The 7,223-nt window shown below is 42.4% G+C and overlaps 1 pseudogene; it reads left to right on the plus strand.

The window, feature by feature from the left end:
- The first annotated feature begins 677 nt into the window (after positions 1-677).
- Positions 678-1,218, plus strand: LOC102745945 (small ribosomal subunit protein uS5 pseudogene; annotated as a pseudogene).
- The last annotated feature ends 6,005 nt before the right edge of the window (positions 1,219-7,223 follow it).

Consider the following 7,223-nt stretch of genomic DNA (forward strand, 5'->3'; position numbering starts at 1 on the left):
CTTTCATAAAATTTTGCTATTTTCTAATAGCTGAGGGTTTCTTGTTTGTGAGGCAGCCTCCACACTGTCATTATTTTAGTGTTTTGATTGCAGTGTTTGTGCATCATTTTATACCTCTAAAAACATCATTCAGGGTAAAAAAAATGCCTCATGAGTTAGAACCCTATATTTATCTGTCCGTTAGCTTGTGAATACAGTCAGTCACCAGTCTGTTCAGTATGTACCCCCTGTGTACGCTGAGAAAAGCAGTGTGCCATGGGAGGTGGAAACGGCTGTGTCCCTGTCCTGTGAGTGTAGAGAGTCGGGCAAGAGCAGTGAGGTGTCTCCACCAGCTGCTATGAAGGGAAAAGGAATGAGGATCAAATTATTTAAAAAGAAAGTGTAATATACAAAAGCTACTTCAAGAAAACTCTTTTTCTATAATGAGGCCAACATTAAATTTAGAAAAGAGCTTGTCAGGGGTGCCTGGGTGACTCAGTTGGTTAAGTGTCTGCCTTCGGCTCAGGTCATGATCCTGGGGTCCTGGAATCGAGTCCAGCATCGGGCTCCCGGCTTACCCGTGAGCCTGCTTCTCCTTCTCCCTCTGCTGCACCCCCTGCTTGTGTGCACATGCTCTCTCTGTCAAGTAAATAAATAAAATCTTAAAATAAATAAATAAATAAATAAGAAATAAGAGCATGTCAGACCCTTGCAGGACAGCGACCAGGTTCAAGGCATTCATTGCCATCGGAGATTACAATGGACATGTCCGTCGGGATGTCAAGTGCTCCAGGGAGGTAGCCACTGCCATCCGTGTGGGGCCATCATCCCGGCCAGAACTTCCACCGCCCCCATGTGGTGAGGCTACTGGGGGAACAAGATCGGCAAGCCCCATAACATCCCATGCAAGGTGACCGGCACTGTGGCTCTGTTGGTGCCACCCATCCCTGTTCCCAGGGGCACTGACATCGTCTCAGCCCCTGTGCCCAGGAAGCTACTGACGATGGCCAGTGTTGATGACTGTGACGCCTCAGCCAGGAGCTACACTGTCATGCTGGGCAACTTCACCAACGCCCCTTCTGATGCCATTTCCAAGACCTACAGCTCCCTCACCCCTGACCTCTGGAAAGAGACTGTGTTCACCAAGTCTCCCTACCAGGAATTCACTGACCATCTTGTAAAGACCCCACCAGACTCTCCATGCAGAGGACCCAGGTTCCAGGTGTGGCCACCACATAGATTTATAAAAGAAAAATAAAGTGAAGTAAAGCCTATTAAAAAAGAAATAAAAGAGCTGTGCTTCAAACTTGTTGCTTGAGGCATTGTGGAGACGCTCAGACTCTCACTCAAAATGGTTCACTGGGTTTTCCAACAACCTGTTGCAAGTGGGGTTCTCCAGAAAGCTGACTCTGAGATGGAGCGTTGAATCCGGGACAGTGACTAGGGGTCTCCTTGGAGTCAACACCTGTGGAAGTTGGAGGATGAGAGAAGAATTAAGGAGGGAGTGGGTGGGCTGTGATGCCCTCTCTGTGGAGGATTTAGCCTTGCCAGGAGTTCTGCAGGTGGGACAACAAGGAAAAGCTATTGTGCTCTGGGTAGGAGGGTCAGATCTTCATGCACCTGTTTCGATCAGTCACTAGATGCTAGCCACCCCAGAGAGGGTGGGACATTGTGCAAGCAGCTCTCTGGAGGCGAGACAGTCCCCAAGGAGAACTGACAGCTGAGGGTTGTCTGCTGTAAGCCCCCCACCCCCACTCCAGCAACTGGGTGTAAAGCTTTATTTTTGAATGAGGGTCTGAACACTCTATTACAGAGTCCCCTATATCACCGTTGTCTGCCAGACTATGTTCAATGGAAATATTACCTCTTACAGAGACTGGGATCAATTTTCCCTGAGCATTTATTTGGTGAACACATCTAGGTTGGATGCACAGAGGAAAGATACCCTTGATCAGAAACAACTGCACTGTTATATGAGCAGGATTAATCTTTCATTATGCTTAGCTACTAAAATTAGGATTTTGTATGGGCAGCCAGCTTTATCCTGATACATGCTTCAATTCTTCCTATATATTAACTGTAATTTAATTCAAAATCTAATTTTTGAGCCTCATCTCTAAGTCAAAATGATACTACTACTACTAGTAGTACATTTACTACTAACTAATTATATTCATTAAGCATTTTCTTTTTCTTTTTTTTTAAGATTTTATTTATTCATTTGAGACACAGCAATACAGAGAGAGAGAGAGCATGAGCAGGGAGAGAGGCAGAGGGAGAGGGAGAAGCAGGATCCCCGCTGAGCCAGGAGTCCGATGTGGGGCTTGATCCCAGGACCCTGGGATCATGACCCGAGCCGAAGGCAGACGTTTAACCATCTGAGCCACCCAGGCGCCCCTAATTAAGCATTTTCTTTGTGTCATGAGCTAATCTGAGCAATTTGCATGTAATAACACATTTCACCCTTACAGTGAATCTATGTGGTGCATAATATAATCATCTTCATTATATAAATGAGGAACCCAAGGCACAGAAAGGGTAAGTAACTCACCCAAAGTTGCACAGATTTTATGTCAAGGAGCTAGAACTTGTACCCAGGTATTTTGGCTCCAATGTCTGTGCTTAAATACACTCTCTGCCATTGAAGATCTCATCATTAATGGAGTCTTGCAGTTGACTGGTTGCATTAATTATTCACTTCTATCTGCATTCATGCCCTTTGCAATATGACCCTGAAGTGCCCTCCCATTCCCAGGGGAATGGGCTGCTCTACCGTTAACTCTGGTTTTAAGCCAAGTCACTAGTATTGTCCAAAGTGTCTTTGAAAATGTGATGCAAGTAGGGCGCCTGGGTGGCACAGTCAGTTAAATGTCTGACTCTTGGTTTCCGCTCAGGTCATGATCCCAGGGTCCTGAGATCAAGCCCAATGTTGGCTCCTCACTCAGCAGGGAGTCTGCTTAAGATTCTCTCTTCCTCTTCCTGCTTTTTCTCTCTCAAGTAAATAAATAAATCTTTAAAGGGAAGAAAGAAAGAAAGAAAGAAAGAAAGAAAGAAGAAAGGAAGAAGAAAGAAAGAAAGAAAGAAGAAAGAAAGGAAGAAAGAAAGAAAGAAAGAGAGAAAGAAAAAAGAAAGAAGAAAGAAGAAAGAGAGAAAGAAAGAAAGAGAGAAAGAAAAAAGAAAGAAGAAAGAAGAAAGAGAGAGAAAGAAAGAAAGAGGAAGGAAGGAAGGGAGGAAGGAAGGAAGGAAGGAAGGGAGGGAGGAAGAAAAAAGAAAGAAAGAAAGGAGAAAGGAAAAGAAAGAAGAAAAAGAAGAAAGAAAGAAAAAGAAAGAAAGAAAGAAAAAGAAAATACGATGCAAGGAGACACTTGAAAATTGCATGCCTGGCTGGGTCTGTTCTTTCTCATTCTTCTGCCATGGGCAGGGCAACGTGCCTTCCATCACTCATGTTGGAAGTGATTAAGGCAAAGGTCATCCCAGATCAGCTGACAGGTGGTCACCTCCAGCCAAGATCAGCACAGCCTCCTAGCCTACCTGAAGCTGACCCCAAATGCATGAGTGAGCCCAGTACAGATCAGATGAACCCTGCAGATTGTGAGCCTAATAAATGTTTGCTATTGCACACCACTGAGATTTGAGGTTGCTATGCAACAACTGTGTGGCAATGTAAATAACTAATACAAACTGAGTTACAGGTGAAAATTAAATTTGATATCAATGCAATGATAAGGACAAACACAGTATGCAAGGGGAACATAGGAGCAGTGGCTAGGGGGATGTGACAGACAACTTATTTCAGACTTTATACACAGTGAAGGGTTCCTGGAGGAACTAACATAAAGGTCCTGGAGAAATCATTTCAAGAAAAGAAACAGGATGAATGTCAAGGAAATATTTCTTATTTATATCCAGGGACAGCCAGTATGCCTGGACCATCCTCTCTGCAACAGCCATGTTTTTGAAAAGTTGTATGCAAGTCCAAATGTAATACATCTAATCTCACTGTTACAGCAGCAGAGAGTTCACTAACTAAACAAACTCTGAGATTAAAGTGTTTTTTTTTTAATGGAAAGAAAAAAATCTGGAAAGTGCATAATTTCCAAAAATATCTGCTGCATGTAAACTCCAAGTAGATAGATACAGCTGTATAAAACATAAATATGTGTCGTTGAAAATTTTAAAGGGGACAAGTTACTCCTGCTGGATGCTAATTTACACGTGTCTGTATTTTGAATGTTAGCTTCATACATTTTTTTGATACAAATATTAATTGTAACTATAGAGTTCAAGATATTATTCTACTTCTGCATGATTTTTTCTTACCTTAAAACAAATCTTTATTTTTTTCAGAAAATATTTCCCTGGGAAAAATGCCCCAAATCTCCCCTCATGGTTAGAGAGTTTCCCAAAAGCCTGAATTCTTCGCCAACTGTCCAAGAGGTAGGCTTTGAAGATGAAAGCAGTCACATGTAATCAAAAAGATATCTGTATAATCTTTATTATTATTTAACAAATTCTTTATAGTGGCTGGCCCCTTATCTTATTTTCTGAATACTAGACATGAGCCCTACCAAATTCTCTCTTGCCACCAGTCAAGAAAGGCTTACTTCCTAATAATCCTTGAATAAATAAGGATTAATTGACTTTTGATGCCTACTCTTAGAGTGCGGATTCATTCATTAAGCAAACGCGGCCGTGTGATGTGGGCTCTGTGTTAGGCTCTGGGGATGCAGATAGGAAAGTGATGGACTCTGCCCGCAGGAAGCTCATGCTCTGGTCTAGGAGAGAGATGAGTAAGAGGAAATTAAAATAAAACAACAAATACTAGTGGTATCTGAACAGCACTTTGAAAATGAGGAAGAGAAGGTAAAACAATTAATTCTGGTAGATTCCGGCAAAATACTTAGAAAGGGGTTTTATCTTATCATGGAACATTTCTAAGCTCTCTGTATTTACCCCTCATCTACATCAGTGCTAGGCAAACTTTTCTGTGAAGGGTCAGATAGTAAATATTTTAGGCTTTGTAGGCTGTAAGGTCTCTGTTGTAACTACTCAGTTCTTTCCTTATGGGACAAAAGCAGCCATAGACAATATACAAAAACATAAGTATTGCTGTGTATCAAGACATTTTTATTTACAAACCAAGGGGCAGTCTGGATTGATCCTGAGGGTTGTAGTGTGCCTGTTTCTGTTCTGCATGAGGTTTAAATGCTGATGTTTCTCCCTAGTACTTGGTAGGGAGGAATATCAACACATTTTTTTTTTTTAATAGGCTCCACGCCCAACGTGGGTCTCGAACTCGTGACCCTGAGTTGCATGCTTTACCAACTGAGTCAGCCAGACACCCCAACACATTTAAAACTCCTGGAGAACAGGGTATAATACTATGTGAAGTAAGTCAGTCAGAGAAAGACAGATAACATATGATTTCACTCCTACATGGAATTTAAGAAACAAAACAAACAAACAAAGAAAAAAAAAAAAGAAACAAACAAGGAAGCAGACTTAAATACAGAGAACAGACTGGTGGTTACCAGAGGGGAGGAGGCCAGAGCATGAGTGAAATTGATGAAGAGGATGAAGAGGACACTTATCATGATGAGCACTGAGTAATGGATAGAATTATTGAATCATCATATTACACACCTGAAACTAATACAACACTGTATGTTAATTATACTTCAAAAAATAATAAATTAAATAAATAAATAAATAATGCTCTCAATCTTGAGATTCCCTTCTCACTCTGTATTCTTTTCATAGATGTTACCGTCCATTCCCATGATCTCAAATGCTTTCTGTTTGCCAAATGCATGTCCCCAGACTTGATTGCTCTTTTAAAGTCCAGACCCACTTACCAGGTGCCTGTCGAACATATTTCCCTGGGCTATTTTTCTGCTCTGTCAAAATTAACAGAGTTTATCTCATGATCTCCCCATAACCTCTAGGTAGCATACTGTATTTCCACAAACAGTAATTCCATCCACCTGTTTGTTCAAGGTGAAAACTGGAAGTCAAAAGCAGCACCTCCTTCTCCATTACACCCCTTGTGCATTCCCTAAGTTCTGTTCACAACAGTCCTGAAATAACTCCCACGGTGCTACCTGCATGTCTCGCCAAGACCACACCTCGGTCTTGTCAACATCACTTCTTCATGGACCGCTCCAGTGCCTTTGTAACAGGTCTCCTGGCATTCCCTCCTGTGGTCTTCTTATCCATTTTCCATCCACCAGCCAGAGGGGCCTTTTAACAAGACCTCCTATCATGTCATCCCTGCTTGCAACCTTGCGAAGGATCCCTTGCGCTCTACAGATAGGTACAACATCCTTGCTACTCGTTCCCAAGTCCTGACTCTTACTCTCATGCTATAGCCTCAGCTCCTACCCATGCCTGTGATTTCTATTGCTGCTGTAAGAAATTAGTATGATCTCAGAGACGCAAAACAACACAGATGTATTACCTTATAGTTCTGGAGGTCTGAACTTTGAAATGGTCTCAGGAAGCTAAAATCGAGGTATTAGCAGGGCTGTGTTCTTTCTGGAGGCTCTAGGGGAGAATTTATTTCCATGCCTTTTCCAGTCTCAAGAAGCTGCCCACATTCTTGGTTGGTGGCCCTCAGCCAGAAATCACATCATTCTGATCCCCCATTCTCCCATCTCATCTACTTCTCTGACTGCTTCTCCTGCCTCCCTCTTAGAAGGACCCTGTAATTCCTGCTGGGCTCCCCTGGATAATCTGGGAAAATCTTCCATCCCAAGATCCTTAACTTAATGACATCTACAAAGTTCTCTTTGCCATGAAGGCTGCATAGTCCCATTGCTGGGGATGAGAACATGGGCATCTTGGGGCAGGAGGACATTATTCTGAAAACCACACCACACCTCCTTACTTTTCATGCTCCTGACACACTGGCCTTTGCCCTCTCATCCATCCAAAGCAGCTACCTCTTCCTCCTCCAAATCCTCTGTACACAATATCCCCTTTCTCTAGAATTCTCTTTCTTTAACTTTGTCTTGGGCTAAATCCTGATGTCTCTTAACATATGAGCATAAATGTTCCTTCTCAAAGAAGCTTTATTTGACCCTTCCCTTCAGTATCTTTTAAGTTAAGTTAACCCTGATCTTTTCTCTTATACCCTATCCATTTTCGGCTTTAACACTTTTCACTGTTGAACTTAAATAAATCATGACATAATTATTTCTTTGAAGACTGGGTGCTCCACCCGACTGTGGGCTTGCTGAGGGTGG

Source organism: Leptonychotes weddellii, chromosome 2, assembly GCF_054177405.1.
Source record: "Leptonychotes weddellii isolate Sample4059 chromosome 2, ASM5417740v2, whole genome shotgun sequence".
In the NCBI taxonomy this organism is placed as follows: Eukaryota; Metazoa; Chordata; class Mammalia; order Carnivora; family Phocidae; genus Leptonychotes; species Leptonychotes weddellii.